Genomic DNA, 27,408 nt, shown 5'->3' on the forward strand with positions numbered 1-27,408 from the left:
GGAATGGAAGTAGAGCCCCAATTAAATAAGGAAAAGGAAAATAAATCTTTTTTTTCTGAGTAATGGTTTGGAAACTCCTAGAAGTTTTAGTGGATTATATTTGAAATGAAAGAAATAAGAGAAAAAAGTAAAAGAACTGGTTGAACTGTTTTTATGTGGACATCTCAAATCCCTCGATTTTAAATTTATGGAATACTAAAGATATTAACAGGATATAAGAATATGGAAGATAAATATATACAACTAAAGGAAAATCTTGAAAATTTCTCCACGGACCAAAGCATTTGAGAACAAAGGATTTCTTGTCACCAAAATGGCTACTTATTATTTGTGAGTTTTAACTCTTTCAAAAAGAGACATCTAGAGGCAGAGGAAGATAGTTAAAGTCGAATAGTTTTTCTGTGACTATTCCAATGAGAATTGGTGTTGCTGGGACTATATAACAGCCTTAGAAGAGAGCCTCAGATGGTGAGTCTTTGGACTATAGAATTGAATTTTCTATTTAAGCAAGAATCCAGAGGCAAAGAAAGGATGTAAAAATGAAATAGCGGGACTATTCTCTTGGAGAAGGCGCTGTTGATGTGGACACACGACATTTTTTTGAAAGGAATTAATGGCTGCTTCTAGAGTTAAGTTAAAAAATTTATTTAGAAAATGTTAATATCTATGTTAAAATATGAGTGACAATTATGATAAAAATGATTGATGTTTTGGGAAATGGAGGGAAAGAAACTAGAACAAATTGGGATAAGAGGGAAATGAGCGCTACTACATTGAGGAAAAAGTTATTCTTTTATATATATATATATAAGTAAGTAAGGTAATAAAAGGATTTGATAAAACTTCTAAGGAAGCAGTTAACATATCTGAACTGGTGGAAATGATTAGTAATTACCCTTCTAAATGTTAAATTTTTGTTTGGTATTTGAAATTGACTAAATAGAATATTATTAAATATATGTTATTGATTTAGAGGCAGAGGAAGATGATGGGAAGAGTGGTCTCTTGTGAGTTCAGGACCACTCCTATATAAGAAAGAAATTGTCTATGTGATCTCTGGGCAGTTTTAAGAAAGAGTTAGATGGTCTGATATCTGATTAGTAATGAAGATATAAAGCCTTGATTGGTGAAATTTAAAAACTTAATAGAAGATTTATTAATGATGTTTAACTGATTAGATAGAAATTTTTTAAATATATGTTATTGATTAAGAGACAGACGAAGATGATAGGGGTCTTTGTGAGTTCAGGACTATTTCTATATAAGAAAGAAATTGTCTACGTGATCTCTGGGCAGTTTTAAGAAAGAGTTTTTTGATGGTCTGACCTCTGATTAGTAACGAAGATATAAAGCTTTGATTGGTGAAATTTAAAAACTTAATAGATTTATTAATGATGTTTTAGGGAATTAAATTTGGGGACTAGACTTCTTTTAAATATACTTTCAGAAAAGGTTGAATTTGATGGTTTTTTGATATATATTAGATCTGTGCAATAAATAATCAAATTTAAGAAGAAGAAATCACATTGTATTAGATTATAATTTGGGTGAAATTTAATATGTTTCAAGATGTACCTGACCAATAATTTGTTCACAATGATTTTTTTTTTATGTTTATAAAAAATAAAAAAATACTTTGGCAAAAAAATATTTATGACAGTTGCAGTGTCCTGGGGTCATGTGCTCCCCTTTTGTGACTGACAAGCAAAGTCAATGGGGAAGCCCAATTCACTTAAAAACTGTTTTTGTTAACTAAACCACTGCAATGATTCCCTGAACAACAGTGGCAGGAAATGTCATCAAATGGGGCAAAACTCACTTTAAAATGGTCTTGCTTTTCTCAAGGAGCAACTGGACTTTCTGTTTTTTCTTTGAAGAGGTTTCCCTTCTTATAAATCCTTATGAATCCTTATGATTTATATTGATATACTGACCATCATTTGTGTTGTAAATGTTGTACCTTGATGAACGTATCTTTTCTTTTATGTACACTGAGAGCATCTGCACCAAGACAAATTCCTTGTGTGTCCAATCACACTTGGCCAATAAAAAATTCTATTCTATTCTATTCTCATCCAAGAAGCTTCCTCAGCTCTGACTGAAGAATTCCAGTCAGAGCTGAAGAAGCTTCTTGGATGAGAAGGGAAACCTCTTCAAAGAAAAAACATAAACGTCCAGCTGCCTCTTGAAGAAAAAGCACCTTTGGGACAACCATGGCTGGGATGAGCGAGAGTCTCCATTTCTTAAGCAAATCCTTGCAGTTTTTAAACGAAGCACTCCGCGCTTAAACGAATCCAGCTTTCCCTGTGGAATTTCCTTGGCTGAGAGGCTTTGAGAGATAGGAGGGATCACGTGACCGGGGGGGGGGGAGAAATTGCGGCCATTTTAAATAATACCTGCCGTTTGCCAAGCGCCCGGATTTTAATGACGTGACTTGGAGGGTATCGCGACGCGTTAAGTGCGAGGACTGGCCTGACGGGATACCCGGTGCAGGTAGGGCGCAGGAGACGCTTTGAGACTCCCGGGCAGGGAAGGAGGGAGGGAGGCTGACAGGGAGCCCGAAGCCCGGCCTGAAAGATTTGGCCGCCTCCAGGCTGCCTGAAAGGCTCGTGAGAGGAGGAGGCGGCGGCGGCTTCGGCCTTCCTCCGCGGGCGGGCTTGGGACTCGAAAGGGACGAAGCCCTGACGCGCATCGCTTCTTCCTCCTTTGCCCCTTCAGGAGGACGGACGAGCTCCAGCTGAGGAAGAAAGCGCTGGGCGAGAGAAAAGGAGCGGCCTCGCCGAGCAGCCCTGCCCGCCTTTACATCAATAGTAGATGTGGGCCATGAAATAAATAGGGAAAGCCTTCTTAAAGGGTATATATATACAACGACTACGTGTACAGCATAAAAAACTTCCATACATGGGGGAGGGGGATTCTCAGTCTTTTACTTTCTAACCAGGTACCTTAACCACTATGGACTAAAAAATTTGCCTTTAACCACTGGCCCAAATCCCTTCTTTTTGGCAGCAGTATAGAGTTTGGGGAACTCTACCCTCTAATACCACTATTATTATACTATTAATAATACTACTATTATTACAATAGTTGGTTATTGTATTACGGTATTAGTTTTTTCAACTTCCTCTTTTACACTGGAATGACTAGGAGACCCAACTTTTACATCAGTACTAGATGAGTCGAATGAAATACATAGGGACTGCTTTCTTGAAGGGTATATATAGGTATGATGCTCTCTCTCTTCTTTAAATTACATCTTAAGTCAGCCTGACAAATCTTGCCCACTACTTAAGAAAAAAGCCCCTGAGCAGTGTAATATTATACATCTTCACCCAAAAGTAATTCGTATACTGCCAGTAGGATTTACATCTTATTAAAATGTATGTTCCTTTCTTTTAAGGTATGCCCCTTAGAGATGTTTTGACTCCAACAAAGGGTAAATCAGAAGAATCTGGGGCCGAAATCTTTGTACGTAGTGGCAATAAAGAAGTAAATGATGAATAAATGGCATTATAATTACCCCTTGCAGCAAAAGGAATGAGAGAAAAGGAGAGAAAGGGAGAGCACCTTTTGACAGTTTTAACACTTAAAATCCTGAATTTGAAGCTTTGATGGCCACCCTCTACAGCCATAGAGCAAGTATGATACAAGTTACAACAATTCATTTACTGACCGTTTGATGTTACAAGGGCACTAAAAAAGGAACTTGTGTCTGTTTTTCACAGTTATGGCTACCGCAGAATCCCCATGTTCATGTGATCAAAATTTGGACGTTGGGCAACGTATTTATGATGGTTGCTTTTTTCAAGAGGCAACTGGACTTTATGTTTTTTCTTTGAATATATCTTTCCCTTCTCATCCAAGAAGCTTCTTCAACTCTGACTGGATGGGGAGATGGGGGGGAATGGAAGGATTTATAAATTCCCCACCATCCAGTCAGAGCTGAAGAAGCTTCTTGGATGAGAAGCGAAACATCTTGAAAGAAAAAACATAAAAGTCCAGCTGCCTCTTGGAAAAAAAGCATATTTAAGACAACCATGAACTGGATGACTGAGACATCTCTATTTGTTAAGCAAATCCTTGCTGTATTTAAATGAATCACTCTGCTGGTAAGTGAATCTAGCTTTCCCTATGGATTTTACTTGGCTGAGAGGCTGGGGGGGTGGGGAATCACGTTGCAGCCATCCTAAATAATACATGCCGGTTGCCAAGCGTGTGGATTTTAATGATGTGACAGAGGATATCATGATGTGTAAGTGCACGAATGGATGGAGGGTCTAGCCTAGCGGACACCCGGTGCAGATAGGTCGCAGGTTATGCTTTAGAGGTTCTAGGTAAGGAGGGAGGCTGACGTGGAGTCCGAGGTCCCACCTGAAAAGCAGGGTGAAAGGATTTGCCTGCCTCCAGCCTGCGTGAAAGATCCGTGATAGGCAGCGAGTTCGGTCTCCCTCCTCGGGTGGGCTTGAGACTCCTCTCGATGGGAAAGGAACAAAGCCCTAATGTGCCTCTCCTCCTTCGCCCTTTCAGGAGGACGGACGAGTTAGGAACGGTCTTGCAGAGCAGCCCTGCCCACCTCAGAAGCGGCTTCACTGGGAGGTGGCGGCAGGAAGAAAATCCTGGCCGCTCCGTGGCTGCAGAAAAGCTCCCCACAACCCGAATGAGCCAGAGCCAAAGGGGACCCTGTGAAAGATGGATACCCAGAGGGAGAATTGGTGAGAAGGAGGGAAAGACGGGAACAAGCAGAGCCCCATGATGCTCCCGGAGCACGTAGAGTCCTTCAGCATAGATGGAAAACATGGGAATCCCCGTAGAAGAAGATCCCAATGGGAAGAAAAGAAACACGAATGCACAGAATGTGAAAAATCCTTCAAATCTAATCAGCAGCTTCAAAACCATCTGAGAACCCACTCAGGAGAAAAACCATATCAGTGCCAGGAATGTGGAAAGAGCTTCATTCTGAGGAAAGCTCTTCATAATCATCAAAGAATTCACACTGGAGAAAAACCATACAAATGCCTGGAGTGTGGAAAGAACTTTGCTCAGGATGGACACCTCCGTCAACATCAAAGAATTCACACAGGAGAAAAACCATACAAATGTATGGACTGTGGAAACAGTTTTACTCAGGGTGTTCACCTCCGTGAACATCAAAGAATTCACACTGGAGAAAAACCCTACAAATGCCTGGAGTGTGGAAAAATCTTTACTAAGGTTGGAAACCTCCATGTCCATCAAAGAATTCACATTGGAGAAAAACCCTACAAATGCCTGGAGTGTGGAAAGAGCTTTACTATGGGTGGACACCTCCGTCAACATCAAAGAATTCACATTGGAGAAAAACCCTACAAATGCCTGGAGTGTGGAAAGAGCTTTACTATGGGTGGACACCTCCGTGAACATCAAAGAATTCACATAGGAGAAAAACCCTATAAATGCTTGGAGTGTGGAAAAACCTTTACTAAGGTTGGAAACCTCCATGTCCATCAAAGAATTCACACTGGAGAAAAACCCTACGAATGCCTGGAGTGTGGAAAGAGCTTTGCTCGGGATGGACACCTCCGTCAACATCAAAGAATTCACACAGGAGAAAAAAGATATAAATGTCTGGAGTGTGGAAAGAGCTTTACTCAGAGTGGACACCTCCATCAACATCAAAGAATTCACACTGGAGAAAAACCCTATCAATGTTTGGAGTGTGGAAAAAGCTTCAAAGTGAGGGGAAATTTTAATATTCATCAAAGAATTCACACTGGAGAAAAACCCTACAGATGTCTGGAGTGTGGAAAGAGCTTTACTGTAGTTGGAAACCTCCGTCTCCATCAAAGAATTCACACTGGAGAAAAACCCTACAAATGTCTGGAGTGTGGAAAGAGCTTTACTCTGGGTGGACACCTCTGTCAACATCAAAGAATTCACACTGGAGAAAAACCATACAAATGCCTGGAGTGTGGAAAAAGCTTTGCTCGGGATGGAAACCTCCGTCAACATCAAAACATTCACACAGGAGAAAAACCATATAAATGTCTGGAATGTGGAAAGAGTTTTATTCAGGGTGGACACCTCTCTGAACATCAAAGAATTCATTCAGGAGAAAAACCATATAAATGCCTGGACTGTGATAAGAGTTTTATTTCCAGTGGCAACCTCTTCCGACATCAAAGGATCAATCATGATTCACTAAGATTCAACTTTTCACAGAGAAGAAAATTTAGAAATGTACGGAGTGGGACAAATCCCTAAGAATAAATGGAAATAACCAAAAGGTTCCTCTCCAATGTATATTCTACGTAAGAATCTACATGGCAGGGGAACCTTATAAATGGTTACAGCATGGCTAACAACAACAAAAAAAAATCAGGTCAGTTCTGGATGAAGTGCTCCAAAGTTTCTCAAGGTATAAGAAACTCCTTGAATATTACTGATCTAATTACACCTAAAAAGGCAGGTGTGTGGATCCTTACACTGCATTGCCATCTCAAATTGTACGTGGCAATGTGAGCAAGGACTGTATTATCAACTCAAATATTCCAAGGTTTATAAACTGAAACATTTTACTGTACTTTCTATAAATGGTCAGTAAATAGTAACCACAGTTAACATTGGTTCAGTTTTACTATAAAAGGAACATTTTCCTTAGCTTAACTTGAATTCTATTACAAATTATTAAGTGTTTTGCCTGATCACATTTTTTCTTACAAATCAGTCTACATCTTGCAGATTGTGCAAGGGATATGAGAGCAACAGTATTCAATTGTACATTCTTATATAATCATTGCAAATGTAATTCAGTGGTGCTGTAGTTTAATATATTACTTAGCGAGGTGAGCCAGAGTCAGTCTTTCCTTTCAGTAGTAGAGGTTCGTGCTGAAGGCAACCTTCAACAGCAGCAGCCCCTTTACCTTCTCTTCCTGGCTCTGTAAATATACCCCAAGTATGAACTACTTGCATCTTCTTTTGTTAGGTTTTGCCAATTACTATTTTTAATGCAACAGAAGGGGGAATGTTTGAACACATGACATGAAATAATCTTACTACCTGTAATTGACTTGTAATCACTTAGTAAGCCAGACAAATCTTATTTCATTCTTTAATAAATCCATTAAATTAGCGAATCAGCAAAATGCTGTGGATATAGCATACTTGGATTTCAGTAAGGCATTTGACAAAGTAGACCACAGCCTACTAGTTGATAAATTATAAAAAATGTGGGTTAGACAGCATCAGTGCCAGATGGATTCATAACTGACAGACAAACCACTCTCAACATGTAGTCCTTAATGGAACTTTCTGGATGAAAATAAGCAGTGGGGTTTCCCACACTTCTGTCTTAGGGCCAGTACATTTCAACATCTTCATAAATAATTTAGATGGGATATAAGGAGAACTCATCAGATTTGCAGATGACCCCAAGCTGGCAGCGATAGCCAACAATATAGGCTCAGAAACTAGATGGATCTTGATAGTCTTGAACACTGGTCCCTTGGAACAAAAGGAAATTCAATTGTGAGAAAGGTTAAGTTTTACACAGACAAGAAAAAGCAAATGTACAGGTAAGTAGACCAGTAGAAAGCATGTCTTAGTTCAGCGGTTCTCAACCTGTGGGTCGGGACCCCGTTGGGAGTCGAATGACGATTTGCCAGGGGTCGCCTAAGACCATCGGAAATATGGGAAGTATACTTGCGAGTTAAAGAATCACGCTCCAATGGTTGACTCCACAAGCCAGCTGCAGGCTCTTCAAATCGCTAGCCGAATTCGGCTTCTGGTGCGATGAATTAAAAAAGAGAGAAATCTTTGCTCTGATGTCTCCCTATCAAGCCAGCTGCAATCACTCCCAATCACTAGCCTAATCTGGCTTCAGGAGTGATAAACTTAATAGGGGAGGAGTCTCCGCTTTAATGCCTCCGTACTGTATTAAAGGGGTCACAGCATGTATTAAAGGGGTCACAGCACTATAAAGGTTGAGAACCACTGTCTTAGTGAGTATATGCTGTATTCCATTGGAAAGATACAATTAAGAACAACACGTTATTACCTTGATTAATAAGCCTCATCAAGGGAACTATGATACAAACTAAAACCACCTTCAGAAATCGGATTTTGACTAGATGATGAAAGGAAAGTGCTAAAATTAAACAAATAAGGGATGAAAAAAAAAGGAAAAACTTTAGGGTGTATCTTTGAGCTATTTTGAAAACGTGGAATGGAGGCAAGTGGTGGAATTGAAAATAAAGTCCAACTTCTTGCTAACAACTCAAGTAAATGAAGCCAGGACAGGATCTGTGTAAGAGATTTTCATTAATCCAAATGGAGAGTTGCTTATTATTGGACCAAGACGAAAGAAAACAAAATAAAACCCGGTCCCACAACCCAGAAATAAAGTGGGAAAATCTCCCAAGGAAACATATCTATAAATAAAATTTAACATGGATCAAGGAAGAACTTGTAAGTAATCTGCATTCAGGGTTGGAAAGCTTTATTAAAGGCAAAGAAGAACGCTCAACATGATTTCTTAAAAGGTTATCTTGGAGAGGTAATGAGGTTTATAAGTACTGGGAATCCTCAACTTAAAAACTAGGGCAGGTGAAAGAGTTAGCCTACCACATTTTTTACTTTTCCACATCACTTTGACTATGATTGTATTTTGCAATGACAGCTGGTTTGGTGAAGGAGACTAATCCTTTCCAAATAATACAGAAAGAGATTGAATTATTATGGAGGAAGCCATAGCCAGGAAAAAGGAAGCAGGAGAAATAAATAGACCAAAATGTGTTCAGAAAGAAAACAAGAACATTATTTGTAATTTCCTGGAGCAAAATTAGAAATGAATAGACTCTCCGTCCCCCCTCCCAAAATTGGAAAGGAAAATCTGCTGGATCCAGAGCCATCTGTGGACTGCAGTGATAGATGACTAGTTGCATATTGCATGAATACAATGTAAACCCTACTTTTTTTGAGGAGCAATATCACAAAGGAATTAAAAAGACTGTCCAGAGTTCGAGGAAGATTTCAATTAAACCAGTGGTGGGTTGCTAGCATTTCGCCCCGGTTCGAGCGAACCAGTAGTTACGGCGGTAGGGGACTCCGCTCATCCACCTGGACATCATCAAATACTGTCTGCGCATGCACAAGCAAACTGGTAGCAAAGGTAAGTGAAACCCACCACTGAATTAAACATACCGAGCCAGTGTATGTTTTAAAAAAATTAAATTCCCTGCTTGAGAATTTGTTTTCATCCCAAAATAAACTGCAAATAAGTCTGCAATAGGGGCGTGGGTTTTTTCTCCCAATTACTGTCATCACTCTTTAGAATAGTATCTACTTTTCCAAGTCCCATATTTCAAAAACTAGAATGGAAAATAGAAAGCATATAAAAAGGGAAGGAGAAAATGATAAGTGTGGTGGGTTGATAGCCACCTCTCTACACAGTATTTTTCAAACTCAGCAACTCTTAAGATGCTTGGACTTCAACTCCCAGAATTCCCCAACCAGCACAACTCGCTGGGGAATTTTGAGAATTGAAGTCCACACGTCTTAAGAGTTGCTGAGTTTGAAAGACACTGCTCTAATAGGAAGTTTGAGGCTTTTTACCACAGAAAAAAGGGAAAAATAGGAATCTGCGTGAAGGGGTATAAAATTATTCCCAAAAATCTACATTTAAACTGCTAGTTTAGAAGAAAGGGGTATTTTAAATGGAGTATCTGCAAGATTGATTTAAAACCATATGTTGATTGTAGAGAATTTAGCTGAGGAGTCTTTGGAATTTTGAAGATTTAGCTACAGGCAATTGATCTCTACCTATAAATGGTTTTTCTGCGAATTCTCTTTTTTCAATAATCCGAAATACCTGGTAACGGAAAAGAATTTTTTTGCAGGTTCTTGGGCTTCCTTAAACTCTGGAAAATATTATAGGAAAATTTGTTTTGGAAAGAACAAGTGTAACGTTCACATTCAAGGTTGTTACCACCAACTGTCTGTGGAGATTTCCTTATCCCAAGAGCCAAAGGTAACCTATATGTAAAATATATTATATCGGCCACTGTGAAGTACAACAGAATACATGTGGTCCTCACTTAATGATGCTAACTAGGAACAGAAACTCCATTGTTAAGCAACTCACTCATAAGTTGAAAACCATGTTGCCAGTTACGGCAGTCCCAGTTCCTGTTGTTAAGTGTGGACTGCGTGGGTTATTAACAAAGGACCTTATGTGACCATAACTTCCAATTTCCTGCTGGCTTCCCCATTGATTTTTCTTGTTGGAAGAAACAGGGAAATCTGAAAATTAGGATCACATGACAACTTGAAACTGACAGAAGTGTGGAGCGATCACTGAGCTTCCAAAGTACAATTCTGTGGCTGCAGAGATACTGCGGTGGCCACAACTTTGAGGATCAGTTGTAAGTATCAGTCGTAAGTGCCATTGTCGCTGAAGGAGTGGTTATGAAGCAAGGACTACCTGTACAACACCAAAGACATTCATACCTGGGTGGGGGATATATATTAATAGTATATTATTTATTTATTTAATTAATTAATTAATTAAACTTTTATACCGCCCTTCTCCCGAAGGACTCAGGGCGGTGTACAGCCTACATTTAAAACAATTAATATACACACTAAAATAACAATTAAAAAACTTATTCAATAAAAGGCCGAAATTAAAACCGTCCAATTGACCATATAAAATACCCAATAAAATTACAATTAAAAATTTAAAATTAAAATTTAGAATTTAAAAATCAGGCCAGTCCCGCTTGGATAAATAAATAAGTTTTCAGTTCCCGGTGAAAGGTCCGAAGGTCAGGCAATTGGCGTAAACCGGGGGGAAGTTCGTTCCAGAGAGTAGGTGCTCCCACAGAGAAGGCCCTTCCCCTGGGGGCCGCCAGCCGACACTGCTTGGCGGACGGCACCCTGAGAAGACCCTCTCTGTGAGAGTGCACGGGTCAGTGGGAGGCATGTGGTAACAGCAGGCGGTCCCGTAAGTACCCGGGCCCTAAGCCATGGAGCGCTTTGAAGGTGGTAACCAAAACCTTGAAGCGCACCCGGAAGACCACAGGTAGCCAGTGCAGACTGCGCAGGAGTGGTGTTACCCGGGAGCAACGTGGTGCTCCCTCAATCACCCGCGCAGCTGCATTCTGGACTAACTGGAGTCTCCGAGTGCACTTCATGGGTAGCCCCATGTAGAGAGCATTGCAATAATCCAGACGAGAAGTGACGAGAGCATGAGTGACTGTGCATAAGGCATCCCGGTCCAGAAAGGGGCGCAACTGGCGAACCAGGCGAACCTGGTAAAAAGCTCTCCTGGAGACGGCCGTCAAGTGATCTTCAAATGACAGCCATCCATCCAGGAGAACGCCCAAGTTGCGCACCCTTTCCATTGGGGCCAGTGACTCGCCCCCAACAGTCAGCCGCGGTTGCAGCTGACTGTACCGGGATGCCGGCATCCACAGCCACTCCGTCTTGGATGGATTGAGTCTGAGTCTGTTTCTCCCCATCCAGACCCGTACGGCCTCCAGACAACGGGACAGCACTTCGACAGCTTCGCTGGGGTGGCCTGGGGTGGAGAAGTACAGCTGGGTATCATCCGCGTACAGATGATAACTCACCCCAAAGCCACTGATGACCTCGCTCAACGGCTTCATGTAGATGTTGAACAGGAGAAGCGAGAGAATCGACCCCTGAGGCACCCCACAAGTGAGGTGCCTCGGGGTCGACCTCTGCCCCCCTGCCAACACCGTCTGCGACCGGGCGGAGGGGTAGGAGGGGGACCACCGATAAACGGTGCCTCCCACTCCCAACCCCTCCAACCGGCGCAGCAGGATACCATGGTCGATGGTATCAAAAGCCGATGAGAGATCTAACAGGACCAGGGCAGAGGAGCAAAATCTATCCCTGGCCCTCCAGAGGTCATCCACCAACGCGACCAAAGCTGTCTCCGTGCTATACCCGGGCCGGAAGCCGGACTGGAACGGGTCTAGATAGACAGCTTCCTTCAGGTACTGAGGGAACTGCCATGCCACCACACTCTCTACAACCTTCGCCACAAAGCGAAGGTTGGAGACTGGACAATAGTTACCCAAAATAGCTGGGTCCAAGGAAGGCTTCTTGAGGAGGGGTCTCACCACCGCCTCTTTCAAGGCGGCGGGAAAGATCCCCTCCATCAGAGAAGCATTTATAATTCCCCGGAGCCAGCCTCGTGTCACCTCCTGAGTGGCCAGCACCAGCCAGGAGGGGCACGGGTCCAGTAAACATGTAGTGGCATGCAGCCTCCCCAGCAACCTGTCCACGTCCTCGAGAGCCACAGAATCAAACTCATCCCAAACAACATCGACAAGACGCGCCTCAGTTGTCTCATCCGGATCATCGCAATCTTGGTCCAAGCTATCCCGGAGCTGAGCGATTTTATCGTATAGATAACCGTTAAACTCCTCGGCACGTCCCTGTAAGGGGTCATCCCGTCCCCCCAGGTGTAGGAGAGAACGGGTCACCCGAAACAGGGCGGCCGGGTGGTTATCTGCCGACGCAATGAGGGAGGAAGCGTAGGAACGCTTCGCCACCCTCAGTGCCACTAGGTAGGTCTTTGAAGAAGACCTAACTAGTGTCCGATCTGCTTCGGAACGGCTGGACCTCCAGACACTCTAGGCGACTTCTCCGGCGTTTCATCTCTCTCAGCTCCTCAGAGAACCAAGTAGCTAATTGAGATCTGCGCCGGGTCAGAGGCCGCAAAGGCACGATATGATCCAAAGCCCCAGCCGCGGCCTGTTCCCAGGCCGCCACTAGTTCTTCGGTCGTGCCGTGGGCAAGATCCTCAGGAAACGGCCCAAGCTCCGTCTGGAACCTCTCAGGGTCCATCAGGCACCTGGGATGGAACCAACGTATTGGTTCCGTCTCCATGCGGTGGTGAGTAGCGGTCTGAAAGTCTAGGCGGAGGAGAAAATGATCTGACCATGACACCGGTATTGCCACTAAATCTCTTACTACCAGATCATTAAACCACTGTCCAGAGATATAAATCAGGTCCAGCGTGGATCCCCCCGTGTGAGTAGGGCCATCCGTTACTTGAATCACGTCCAAGGCCGTCATGGAAGCCTGGAACTCCTGAACCACTGTTGACGACAAGCCGGCCGATGGCAAGTTGAAATCACCCATGACCAAAAGTCTGGGGATCTCAACAGCCACCCCGGCAAGCACCTCCAGCAGCTCAGGCAGGGCTGTAGTCACGTAGCAAGGAGCCAGCTACGCGATCAACAGACCCATCTGATTCTTATGGCCCCACTTCACAAGAAGGGATTCACAGCCGGTTATCTGAGGAACAGTGGTCTCTCTCAGCTCCAGACCCTCTTTCATTACAACCGCCACCCCTCCACCCCTACCCTGGGCCCTCGGTTGATGGAATGCTTGGAAACCTGGAGGGCACAGTTCAACTAGGGGCAACCCCCCTTCTGCGCCCAACCAGGTCTCCGTAATGCCCATAAAGTCCGTGGACTCCCCCTGAATAAGATCACAAATCAGGGGGGCCTTATTAACCACGGACCGGGCATTACACAACATCAACCGGAGGCCCGGGCTCTGAGGATCCTGGCCTTCCGGGGAACGGGAGAAGACTGGGGGGCCGGAGCATGTGATCACTTTTAAACAGCGAACACGTGCTCCCAAAAAATGATACGGCCCCTTGCTTCCGCCATAGCTGCCCCTCCCACTTACCGTACAGATGGAACCAACTTCCACATCTGGAACGTACCCCTCACCCCCCCTGCCTCGGACCTGGTGAAAAAACGCCGTGAACTGGGACTGGACCTACCCTCCCCGACGGGTTCTTCCCCCCACCCGTCACTACCCTCCCCCCCTTTAAAAAACCCTTATTAAAAAACCTATGTACAAAACCCCATAAATTATTCTTCCTCGCATGCCACCTCTCCGGGTCCCAAGACCCCTCGTTAAGGCCGGCCCTCGATAACCCAGAGGGCCATTCCTACGAGGCGGGGGAACCTCGCAGTCGAAGAAGTTCGGCAGACGTATATTTCATGCATAAAGATATAAATAACAGCGGGGAAAAGAGTTCCCAGGTCGCTAGATGGTGTCGCGGACGGCGGGCAGAACCAGGACAGTCACAAACCACGGCCAAAAGGCCGGTAGGGCAACAGTCAGATGGAATAAAAGATGGAAGTTGGGCTGGTGGATTCTGCCCATAATGTCGCCCATCAACAAAAGTCCGAGTTCCGCCTGCCTGAGCTGTCCGTGTCTAAACCGGCGGTAACAATGCTGCTCAAAAAAGTGCGGCAAACCGTCCAGCCGCCCGCAGTGATGACAAATGCGGTCATAACGGAGCCATAATGCGACCCAACGATCCAGATGACTACCGATGGTACAATGATGATGACAAGACGGCAAACGGTCCAGCAGTAAAAACCGCAGTCCGGCCCAGCTCTTTCCAGTGGGCGCCACTCCTTATCACTCCGCGCCCCTCTGGAATAGCTCCTGCCATCTGCCGTCCAAAGGGTCGTTGGTATCAGTGCTGCTAAACAGAGCCGCTAAAAAGATTAGCGGTCCACTCCCAGCCGCCGATGTCATGACGGCCGGCTGCAGCAACCCACGATCCGACCCGGCCATTTCTGGAGCGCACCCTTCCAAAATGGCCGCCGCCATTCGTCGCTGTTGGTAATGGCCTCCGGTGGTATCAAGGCCGCTGGTGGTATCATTGCCGCTGGACGCTTCCGCCGGTGACAAACATGCCAGGTAACCGGCCGCTGGGGACCTATGCGGCTGCCTGGTAGCGAACCGTGATCCGGCCCGGCTCTTCTCAGCGGGCGCCACTCCGTGCCGCACCCAGCCAAAATGGCCACCGCCGTCCGCCCGACATTCCAGCCCCGTTCCCGGCAGCCGGGGGTCTGACAGGACCCAAAGGTCTCCGTCCGGCTGTCGGGAGGATGATCTACGGGGCGGTGGGTCCGGGCAGCTCGGCAACAACCTCCGCGGCTTCACGGCCGGGAAAAAACCCGACCCGCTGTCAGCATGCCTCCTAAAACGCCGCCATCCTGCACATGCGTAGAAGAAGATGCATGCGTAGAAGAAGATACTAGAGACACTATTAATAATACTACTATTACTGTAACTGTTGTTCATTCTATTTCGGTATTAATTTTTTCAACTTCCTCTTTTACCATAGAATTGCTAGGAGACCCAATTTTTAAATCAGTACTACATGAGGGTAATGAAATAAATAGGGACTGCCTTCTTGAAGGATATACATAAGTATGATCCTGTCTCTCTTCTTTAAATTACATCTTATGTCAGCCTGACCAAATCTTGCCTGCTACTTTTTAAGAAAAAGGCCCCTGAGCAGTGTAATATACATTTTCACCCAAAAGTAATTTGTATACTGCCATTAGGGCTTCCATCTTATTAAAATGTATGTTATTTTTTTAAAGGTATGCCCCTTTATAGATGTTTTGACTCCAACAAAGGGCAAATCAGAAGAATCTGGGGCCAAAATCTTTGTAGGTAATGCAATAAAGAAGTAAATGATGAACAAATGGCATTATAATTACCCTTTGCAGCAAAAGGAATGAGAGAAAAGGAGGGAAAGGGAGGAGAGGACCTTCTGACAGTTTTAACACTTAAAATCCTGAATTTGAAGCTTTGATGGCCACCCTCTGCAGCCATTGAGCAAGTATGATATGGGTAATCCTTGAGTTAAAACAATTCATTTAGTGACCATTTGAAGTTACAAGGGCACTGAAAAGGGACTTGTGTCTGTTTTTCACAGTTATGACTGTTATGTATTCTTGTATGTACCTTTAAATATTTGGGCGGGAAATCAGCACGTTGCTGATTGGACGAAGCCGCCAGTAGAACTGTATAAAAAGGAGAGGTTTTTCCCCCAGCTGTTGCTGGGTTCACCCTATATTAAAGAGCTGTTGTCACTACCCTGGTCTCCAGCCTCGTTACTTCCAGAACTTAACACTGGCGACGAAGGTGGGATCTCGAGGCTAAGGAGAACCAGAACCGAGCTGAAGCACGATAGACCCGAACCCAGCAAACACAGGGCAGAAAAGCGGAGATGGCCAGTTACACTCCGCCCGCACCGTTTGACCCGGCTAAAGAGAAATGGGGAACGTATATGACCCGTTTGAAGCTTTCTAGAACCAACGAACTGCAAGGAGTTCAGATAACCGAAAAGGGCTTATTTCTTAAGCCACTGTGGTCCGAGGTCATTGATATCGCGGAAGCCCTGGCAGAGCCAACGCCGTTACAATCGGTGTCGTGGCCAACTCTACAGACTTTACTAAAAACCACTTGCGCCAACGCCGTCCAAATCGTCGTGCGGTTTGAATTCGGAGGCGAAGGCAGATGGAGGCGAATCCATCGGTGACTACATGGCCGCCTAAGGAAAGCGTCCAGGACTGCGGATACGCGACCTGCGAGGTGCTCCTCGAGCAACTCATCCGAGGTCAGAGACATCCGTTTGCGGCGACGGCTGCTAGCAAAGAGCAACCTAACGCTGGCCAACGCTCTGGGCGAAGCCAGAGCACATGAAATGTCCACCCAAGCGGCGGAGACACTGCAAGCCTGTCCCACCAAAGGCGGAAGCCAACTCCAGTGCACCAGGAGGAGGTTCAGACCGAATCCGGCGGTGAAGATGAGGAAGGGTCTGCCGAACCGAGAAACGACAAAGGGGACCGGGCGAATCACGGAAGCTGCGGTGGTCAACACCAGCGCCAACGCTGCAAGTTTAAGGACGCGACATGTCGGTGCGGGAAGAAAGGGCACCTAGCTCAAGTTTGTCAGCGGCCCAACCTTCCGCCGAAAATTCAAATCGGCCAATCAGGCGCGGAATCGGCAAGGCGACCGCGATTGGCTCAAACAAAAAGCGCAGTTCAAACCAAGCGACTGTGGTCATAGGCGCGCCTCGACCAGTGGAGAAGAAGATCTTCACCAAACCAAAATAGAGAGATGCGGTGCCGCTCGAAGTAGACACGGGATCAGCGATCACCATCATGTCCTGGGACACTTTGGCGAAGTCACTGCCATCAGTCGCGAGCGCCACCTGCAAGCACAGCGCTACGAGTCCACGACTACCAAGAATCGCATCCTGTTCGAGGACCACCTCCGTCCAGTCGAGTATGGACCACACAAGAAGACCCTGCCCATCACGATCGTCGAAGGACCCTGCCCAGTCTGTTGGGACTAGACTGGTTTCGTGCCCTGGGCATGGGAGTGACTGGCATCTACAGAAGTGACTGTAACCTGAAAGACATTCTCTTTAACGAGTTCGAAGATGTCTTCAAGGACTGCCTGGGCAAGTACAAGGGAACCCCTATTTCCTTCAACTTAGACCCCCAGGTAGCTCCCATTAGGCTTAAGGCGAGGAGAGTCCCTTTGCCCTAAAACCAAAAATTGACAAGGAGCTAGATAAGCTCATAAATCAGGGATTTTGGTGCCAGTCGATCACGCATAAGTGGGAGGCATGTCGTCACCCAATAAAACCAGACGGGTCAATTAGAATTTGCGCTGACTACAAGGCGGCTTAACAAAGCCTTACAGAAAAGCGCTTACCGGTTCCGTGGTGCAACACTTGCTGCACTCTTTGGGGCGAGGGCAAGTCTTTGCAAAGTTAGACTTGGCCCAAGCCTACCAACAACTGCCGTGACGCCCGCACAGCCGAAGCCCAAACGATTGTAACGCACAGGGGGGCCTTCAAGTGCACCCGATTGCAATTTGGGGTGAGTGTGGCACCAGGGCTGTTCCAAAACCTAATGGAACGACTTCTGCAAGGGCTCCCAGGGGTAGTTCCCTACTTCGATGATGTCCTGATTTCTGGGGAAAACGTAGAGGAATTGGGGGAGCGTTTGAGAAAGGTTCTGGGCATCTTCCGGACAGCCGGATTAAAAGTCAAGGTAAACAAATGCCAGATAGGGGTCGAATCCGTCGAATTCTTGGGCTACCGGATAGACAAGAAAGGAATTCACCCCACTGAGAGCAAGGTCAAGGCAATTAGAAAGGCTCCAGCGCCCAAAAACAAAGCAGAGCTACAGGCATTCCTGGGGCTAGTGAATTTTTACGCGTCTTTTAAAAACAAAGCGACCGTTGCTGAACGCTGCATAGGCTTTTAGGAAAAATACTGTTTGGTCTTGGGGAAAGTCGGAAAATAGGGCTTTGAAGCAGTAAAAACCTGCTCTCGGTGACAGCCTGCTCATCCAATATCATAACTCATTGCCCCTAGTGCTGGTTTGCGATGCCTCCCTTACGGGTGGGGCTGTACTCAGCCATAGACTTCAAATGGCACAGAAGCCCCTATAGCTTTTACTCTAGAACGATGTCCTCCCCAGAGAGGAACTACAGCCAATTAGATAAAGAAGCACTAGCCATTGTGTCAGGGGTGAAAAAATTCCACGAATATGTTTTTGGGCGGGATTTTGAAATCGTGACTGACCACAGACCGCTACTAGGGATACTGGCTGGCGACCGCCCAACGCCTGTGGCACTTTGGCCACGCTTGACCCGATGGACTATTTTCTTAGCCGCTTATTCGTACAAGCTGCAGCATCGACCAGGAAAAGAAGTGGGGCATGCAGGACGTTAAGCGGATGCCCACTACCAGGGGCCATCGAAGACCCTACGCTGGGGACGCCCATCCTGCTTATTGACTCTTTGGACTCTGGCCCAGTCACATCTAAGGAAGTGGCTCGGGCATCATACCGGGACATTATGTTAAGGACTGTACTCGGTTGGGTACAAAGAGGGTGGCCGCTGCTCGGGCGAGCGCTTTAAGGAGTTTGTTAAAAAGCGGATGAGCTCTCGGCTCAAGGGGTGCCTGTTATGGGGTGATCGTGTGGTAATCCCGATAAATTAAGGGAAAGGTAATGGACCTCCTCCACGAGGGCCACCCAGGGATCGTCAGGATGAAGGGCTAGCGAGAAGCTATGTGTGGTGGCCACTCATGGACTCAGAGATTGCTGAGAGGGTGGGAAATGCCAGGCTTGCCAAGAGTCCAGACCCCTACCCCCAACGGCCCCAGTCAGGAATGGGAAACCCCAAGGGCCCTGGTCAAGAATCCACATTGATTTTGCTGGCCCTTTCCATGGCCAAACTTTCCTAGTGGTTGTCGACGCTTTCTCTAAATGGTTGGACATCATACTCATGTAATCCACTACCGCCGACGCACTAACCGCAGCCCCGCGCCACTTATTCACAACCCACGGGTTGCCTGACACTCTGGTGTCCGACAACGGGCCGCAATTCACGGCAGCCCAGTTTGAAGAATACTTGGCAGAGGAGGGCATCCGACATGCCCTCTCTGCGCCTTTCCACCCTGCGCCGAATGGTTTTGCAGAGCGTTCCGTCCGGAGCGCTAAGGAGGCATTGTCCAGGCTCAAGCCAGGTGACTGGCAAACAAAGATAGACTTCTTTCTGGCCGTTCAGCACAGAACCCCAAGCACTGCTACAGGCAGAAGCCCAGCCGAATTATTGATGGGACGGAAACTCCGGTGCCCACTTGACCGTTTGAGTCCCCATTACACACCAGAGGGTTACAAGGGGGAAATAGACAAAACAAGGGAATTGGGAATAGGCGACCGAGTGTGGGCCCGCAACTACGGGGACGGCCCAAGTTGGCTCGCAGGGCAAATAATAAAAGCAACCGGCCCAAAGTCATACTTGGTCGAATTACAAGACAACCGAGTATGGAGGCGCCACATAGATCAGATAAGGAGACGAATAACTGAACAAATTAAGCCACAGGAAACAAATTATGACCCCTCCTTATTTGAACCCACAGCTGACCATGACCCGGGGGAGGCGCAAGACTTAGCTGAGGTCCCGGAGGTCCAGCGACGCCATCAGGTTCGAGGGAAACGACAGGAAAATTACAAGTAATCCAGGCCGGATGGCCAAGAAAAAGAATCTGCAATAATCCAGGGCCCGATGGCCTAGAGAAAGAGCTGGGAGGAAACCAGACCCCCCGAACAGCCCAAAACACCACCCAGGACTGAACCGCGCAGGTCTGAAAGAACTAGGAGACGCCCAGGTTATTTGCGTGACTACGTCGAAAAATAACATGTAAATAAAATGTAAATAGAGGCAAAGTGTTTTCTGGGAGGGGAGGAGTGTTATGTATTCTTGTATGTACCTTTAAATATTTGGGCGGGAAATCAGCACGTTGCTGATTGGACGAAGCCGCCAGTAGAACTGTATAAAAAGGAGAGGTTTTTCCCCCAGCTGTTGCTGGGTTCACCCTATATTAAAGAGCTGTTGTCACTACCCTGGTCTCCAGCCTCGTTACTTCCAGAACTTAACAATGACCATTGCAGCATCCCCTTGGACACGTGATCAAAATTCAGATGCTGGGCAACTGATCCTTATTTATGACGCTTGCAGTGTCCTGGAGTCATATAATCCCTTTTTGGAACCTTCTGACAAGCAAAGTTAATGGAAAAGCCAGATTCACATAACAACTGTGTTATTTACTTAACAACTGCAGTGATTCCCTTTTTTTATATACAATTTTTTATTGTTTTTTAATTCCCCCCCCTTTCCACACAACCACAATTCATGAACAGAGTATTGACATTTTCTTATCATAAACAATTCAAAATATTCAAATAAATTTTTCATAATTACAATTTTAGCCAGAATGTTTCTTTTTTCCCCCCATAGTTTTTTATTCCTTTCCTAATATTTCTTTGCATATTTCAATGATTCCCTTAACAACAACAGCAGGAAATGTCATAAAACAGGGCAAAACTCACTTAAAAACTGTCTTGTTTAGCAACAGAATTACAGTTGTAAGATGAGAACCACCTGTATTTAAAGACAAACTTCAGACTGAAGGAAATAAAATTTTAAAAATTGTTCCGGTCATTCACTAGCACAGGTTGAACAAAATTTAAAAAAAATAAAAAGAAAGCAGTAGCTTAAGCCACACAAGATGGTCAAAAAAGTCAAGATGGGGATTCTAACAGTGTGACCAAAAATCTATCTGTGAAGCAGAAATATTTGATTTCTCAGTGCAATACATGCTTTCTTTTTCTTTCTATCTACCTACCTACCTATCCAGATAGTTCCTGACTTAGGACACAGTTGGGACCAGAATTTCCATTGCTAAACAATGCAGTTACTAAGTGAGTCATCCAATTTCTAAACCTTTCTTTGTTAACCCAAAGGTGCTTTTTTAAAGAGGCAACTGGACTTTATGTTTTTTCTTTGAATATATATTTCCCTTCTCATCCAAGAAGCTTCTTCAGCTCTGACTGGATGGGGAGGGGGGGAAATGGAAGGATTTATAAATTCCCCACCATCCAGTCAGAGCTGAAGAAGCTTCTTGGAACCAGGAAGCCCAGTTGCCCCTTGGAAAAAAAGGCACCTTTGGGACAACCGTGACCTGAATGACTGAGAGTCTCCGTAGACATTATTTCTTCGTTAAACAAATCGTTGCTGTTTTTAAATGAATGACTCCGCGCTTCGGTGAATCTAGCTTCCCCTGCTTGTCTGAGAGGGGGGGGGTCATCACGTGACACGGGAACGTGGCCGCCATCCTAAATGATACACGCCGGTTGCCAAGCGCCCGGATTTAATGACGTCACTGAGAGGCTGTCCCGCGGCGTAATTGCGAGGCTGGCGGACACCCGGTGCAGGTAGGGCGCAGGGGACGCTTTAAGAGTGCCGAGGAGGGAGGGAGGGAGGGAGGGAGGCTGACGGGGAGTCCGCCGAGTCCCGTCCTGAAAGGCGGGGCGGAAGGATTTGGCCGCTTCCAGGCTGCCTGAAAGGGCCGTGAGAGGCGGCGGCTTCGGTCTTCTTCCCCGGGCGGGCTTGGGACTCCTCTGGGGGCTGGAAAGGGACGAAGCCCTAACGCGCCTCTCCTCCTCCTCCTCCTCCTTCGCCCTTTCAGGAGGACGGACGAGCCCAGCGGAGGAAGAAAGCGCCGGCCGAGAGGAGCGACCTCGCGGAGCAGCCCTGCCCACCTCAGGCGCGGTTCCCCGGGAGGCAGCGGCGGTAAGAAAATCCCGGCTGCTCCGGGGCTGCCGAAGAGCCGCCCGCAAACGGGATGAGCCGGAGCCGAAGGGAGATGCCCGGAGGGAGAATCAGGGAGAAGGACGGAAAGGCGGGAACAAGCGGAGCCGCCCAGATACTCCCGAAGCGCGTAGAATCCTTCAGCACAGACGGAAAAGACGGGAATCCCCGAAGAAGAAAAATCCAACGGGGAGAAAAGAAACTCGACTGCACAGAATGTGAAAAATCCTTCAAAACAAATCATCAGCTTCAAAGCCACCTGAGAACCCACTCAGGAGAAAAACCCTATCAGTGCCAGGAATGTGGAAAGAGCTTCAGTTTGAGGGGAAATCTTTGTAGACATCAAATAATTCACACAGGAGAAAAACCCTACCAGTGTCTGGAATGTGGAAAGAGCTTCAATCTGAGGATAACTCTTGATAATCATCAGAGAATTCACACCGGAGAAAAACCTTATAAATGTCTGGAATGTGGAAAGAGCTTCCGTAACACCAGCGGTCTTTATATACATCAAAGAATCCACTCAGGAGAAAAATCTTACAGGTGCCTGGAGTGTGGAAAGAGCTTCAATGTCAGGGGAAATCTTTATAAGCATCAAAGAATTCACACTGGAGAAAAACCTTATAAATGTCTGGAATGCGGAAAGAGCTTTGCTCAGGATGGACACCTCCGTGAACATCACAAAATTCACACTGGAGAAAAACCCTACAAATGCATGGAGTGTGGAAAAAGCTTTAGTCGAGGTGGACACCTCCGTGAACATCACAAAATTCACACTGGGGAAAAACCCTACAAATGCGAGGAGTGTGGAAAGAGCTTTGCTCAAGATGGACACCTCCGTGATCATCAAAGAATTCACACAGGAGAAAAACCATATAAATGTATGGAATGTGGAAAGAGCTTTACTCAAGGTGGAAACTTCCATCTCCATCAAAGAATTCACATAGGAGAAAAACCCTACAAATGCCTGGAGTGTGGAAAGAGCTTTACTCAGGGTGCATACCTACGTACACATCAAAGAATTCACATAGGAGAAAAACCCTACAAATGCCTGGAGTGTGGAAAGAGATTCAATCTGAAGGGAAGTTTTTATATACATCAAAGAATTCACACTGGAGAAAAACCCTACAGATGCCTGGAGTGTGGAAAGAGCTTTGCTCAGGATGGAAACCTCCGTGAACATCAAAGAATTCACACAGGAGAAAAAACACATAAATGCCTAGAATGTGGAAAGAGTTTCAGTGTGAGGCGAACTCTTTATAATCATCAAAGAATTCACACCTGAGAAAAACCTTATTAATGCCAAGGGTGTGGAAAGAGATATAGTTGGCTGAGAAACATTTATACCCATCAAAGAATCCACTCAGGAGAAATATTCTGTAAATGCCTGGACTGTGGAAAGACCTTTAGTCGGAAGAACAACTTTAATAGGCAGCAACTCATTCATTCTGGGGAAAAGCCCTATAAATGCCTGGAATGTGAAAAGAGTTTTACTGACAGTGGAAACCTCTACCAACCTGTTTCAGTAACCAGCAAAATCAGTTCAGCTCTGGATGAAATGCTCCAATATTTTTCAAGGTATAAGAAACTCCTTGAATATTTATTACTGACCTAACCTAAAAAGACAGGTGTATGGATACTTACACTTCATTGCCATCTCAAATTGTATGTGGCAATGTGAGCAGGACTGTATCATGAACTCAAATATTCCACGGTATATAAGCTTCTGAAACATTTTACTGTTCTTTCCATAACTAGTCAGGTGGGCCAGAGTCGGTCTTTCCTTTCAGTAGTAGAGGTTTGTGCTGAAGCCAACCTTCAACAGCAGCAGCCCCTTTACCTTCTCTTCCTGGCTCTGTAAATATACCCCAAGTATGAACTACTTGCATCTCAGCCTTTCCATCTTGGCTGGAATACATCTTTCCCAACACAGCTGATGCGCAGCAAGCAGAGAAAGCCAGATATATGCCACAGTACCCAAATCTGCTTCCTCTCAGGTATCTTTTCAGGGCCAAATGTAACACCTCTCTCCAAAGTAGCTTTGTGATCCAGCTTTAGAGACCTTTTGTTAGGTTTTGCCAATTACTATTTGCAATGCCACAGAAGGGGGAATGTTTGAACACATGATATAAGATAATCTTATTACCTGTAATTGACTTGCAATCGCTTAGTAAGCCAGACAAATCTTATTTCATTCTTTAACAAATTCATTAAATTAGTGGACCACCACAATGCATACTTGATATAGCATACTTGGATTTCAATAAGGCATTTGACAAAGTAGACCACAGCCTACTAGTTGATAAATTATAAAAATGTGGGTTAGACAGCATCAGTGCCAGATGGATTCATAATTGACAGACAAACCACTTTCACCATGTAGTCCTTGTACCTATCTGGAGGAAAATAAGCAGTGGGATTCCCCACAGTTCTGTCTTAGGGCCAGTACATTTCAACATCTTCATAAAAAATATAGATGGGATATAAGGAGAACTCATCAGATTTACAGATGACCCCAAGCTGGCAGCAATAGCCAACACTCCAAATATAGGCTCAGGAACCAGATGGATCTTGATAGTCTTGACCACTGGGCCCATGTAACAAAACAAAATTCAGTTGTGAGAAAGGTTAAGTTTTACACAGACAAGAAAAAGCAAATGTACGGGTAAGTAGACCAGTAGAAAGCATGTCTTAGTGAGTATATGCTGTATTCCATTGGAAAGGTACAATTAAGAAGAACATGTTATTACCTTGATTAATAAACCACATCAAGGGAACTATGATAGAAACTAAAACCTCCTTCAGAAATCAGATTTTGACTAGATGATGAAAGAAAAGTGGTAAAGTTAAACGAATAAGGGATGAAAAAAAAGGAAAAACTTTAGGGTGTATCTGTGAGCTATTTTGAAAACGTGTGGAATGGAGGCCACGGGGTGGAATTGAAAATAAAGTCCAACTTCTTGCTAACGACTCAAATAAATGAAGCCAGTCCCGACAGGATCTGTGTAAGAGATTTTCAGTAATCCAAATGGAGAATTGCTTTTTATTGGAGCAAGACAAAAGAAAACAAAATCAAATCCGTTCCCATAACCCAGAAATAAAATGGGAAAATCTCCCAAGGAAACATGATATCTATAAATAAAATTTAACATGGATCAAGGAAGAACTTGTGAGTAATCTGCATTCAGGGTTGAAAAGCTTTATTAAAGGCAAAGTGTTAATATGAAGAACGCTCAAGATGACTTCTTAAAAGGTTCACTTAACTTTGAGAGGTGATGAGTTTATAAGTACTGGGAATCCTCAACTTAAAAACTAGGGCAGGTGAAAGAGTTAGCCTACCACATTTTTTACTTTTCCACATCACTTTGAATAGAATAGAATAGAATAGAATAGAATTTTTATTGGCCAAATGTGATTGGACACACAAGGAATTTGTCTTGGTGCATATGCTCTCAGTGTACATAAAAAAAAAAAAGATACGTTCATCAAGGTACTTGATACAAAAATACAATCAAAAATACAATCATTTGACTATGATTGTATTTTGCAATGACAGCTGGTTTGGTGAAGGAGAGTAATCCTTTCCAAATAATACAGAAAGAGATACTGAATTTTTATGGAGGAAGCCATAGCCAGGAAAAAGGAGGCAGGAGAAATAAATGGGCCAAAATGTAATTTCCTGGAGCCAAATTAGAAATGAATAGACTCCCTGTCCCCCCCTCCCAAAATTGTGAAGGAGAATCTGCTGGATCCAGAGCCATCTGTGGACTGCAGTGATACATGACCAGTTGTGTATTGCATGAACACAATGCAAACCCTGCTTGTTTTGAGGAGCAATGTGACAGGAATTAAAAAGACTGTCCAGAGTTTGAGGAAGATTTCAATTAAACCAGTGGTGGGTTGCTAGCGGTTTGCCCTGGTTCGGGCGAACTGGTAGTAGCGGCGGTGAGACGCTCCACCCACACAACTGGACGTCATCAAATATGCTCTACGTATGCGCAAGCAAACTGGTAGCAAAGGTAAGTGAAACCCACCACTGAATTAAACATACCGAGCCAGTGTATGTTTTAAAAAAATTAAATTCCCTGCTTGAGAATTTATTTTCATCCCAAAATAAACTGCAAATAAGTTTGCAATAGGGGCATGGGTTTTTTCTCCCAATTATTGTTATCACTCTTTAGAATAGTATCTACTTTTCCAAGTCCCATATTTCAAAAACTAGAATGGAAAATAGAAAGCATATAAAAAGGGAAGGACAAAATGATAAGTGTGGTGGGTTGATAGCCATCTCTCTACACAGTAGTTTTCAAACTCAGCAACTTTTTAAGATGCTTGGACTTCAACTCCCAGAATTCCCCGACCAGCATGACTCGCTGGGGAATTTTGAGAATTGAAGTCCACACGTCTTAAGAGTTGCTGAGTTTGAAAGACACTGCTCTAATAGGAAGGAAGTTTGAGGCTTTTTACCACAGAAAAAAGGGAAAAATAGGAAGCTGTGTGAAGGGTTATAAAATTATCCCCAAAAATCCACATTTAAACTGCTAGTTTAGAAGAAAGGGATATTTTAAATGGAGCATCTGCAAGATTCTTACTTTTGATCAACAACCCTATGTGGATTGTAGATAATTTAGCTGAGGAGTTTTTGGAATTTGAAGATTTAGCTACAGGCAATTGATCTCTACCTATAAATGGTTTTTCTGTGAATTCTTTTTTTCAATAATCCGAAATATATGGTAACGGAAAAGAATTTTTTGCAGGTTCTTGGGCTTCTTTAAACTCTGGAAAATGTTATAGGAAAAATTGTTTTGGAAAGAACAAGTGTAACGTTCACATTCAAGGTTTTACCACCAACTGTCTGTGGAAAGTTCCTTATCCCAAGAGCCAAAGGTAACCTCTATCGTAAATATATTATATCGGCCACTGTGAAGTACATCAGAATATATGTGGTCCTCACTTAATGATGCTAACTAGGAACAGAAACTCCATTGTTAAGCAACTCACTCATAAGTTGAAAACCATGTTGCCAGTTACGGCAGTCCCAGTTCCTGTTGTTAAGTGTGGACTGCGTGGGTTATTAACAAAGGACCTTATGTGACCATAACTTCCAATTTCCGGCTGGCTTCCCCATTGATTTTGCTGGTTGGAAGACAACAGGGAAAGCTGAAAATTAGGATCACATGACTACTTGAAACTGACAGAAGTGTGGAGCGATCACTGAGCTTCCGAAGCACAATTCTGTGGCTGCAGAGATATTGCGATGGCCACAAATTTGAGGATCAATCGTAAGTACCAGTCATAAGTGCCATTGTCACTGAAGGAATGGTCATGAAGCAATTACTTCCTGTATAGCACCAAAGACTTTCATACATGGGGGGCGGAATTCACAGTCTTTTATTTTCT

General features: G+C 44.7%; 1 pseudogene; it reads left to right on the plus strand.

The window, feature by feature from the left end:
• The first annotated feature begins 2,389 nt into the window (after window positions 1–2,389).
• On the plus strand, window positions 2,390–26,239 carry LOC131195117 (zinc finger protein 850-like; annotated as a pseudogene).
• Window positions 26,240–27,408: the final 1,169 nt, after the last annotated feature.

The sequence above is a fragment of the Ahaetulla prasina genome, chromosome 3 (assembly GCF_028640845.1).
Source record: "Ahaetulla prasina isolate Xishuangbanna chromosome 3, ASM2864084v1, whole genome shotgun sequence".
In the NCBI taxonomy this organism is placed as follows: Eukaryota; Metazoa; Chordata; class Lepidosauria; order Squamata; family Colubridae; genus Ahaetulla; species Ahaetulla prasina.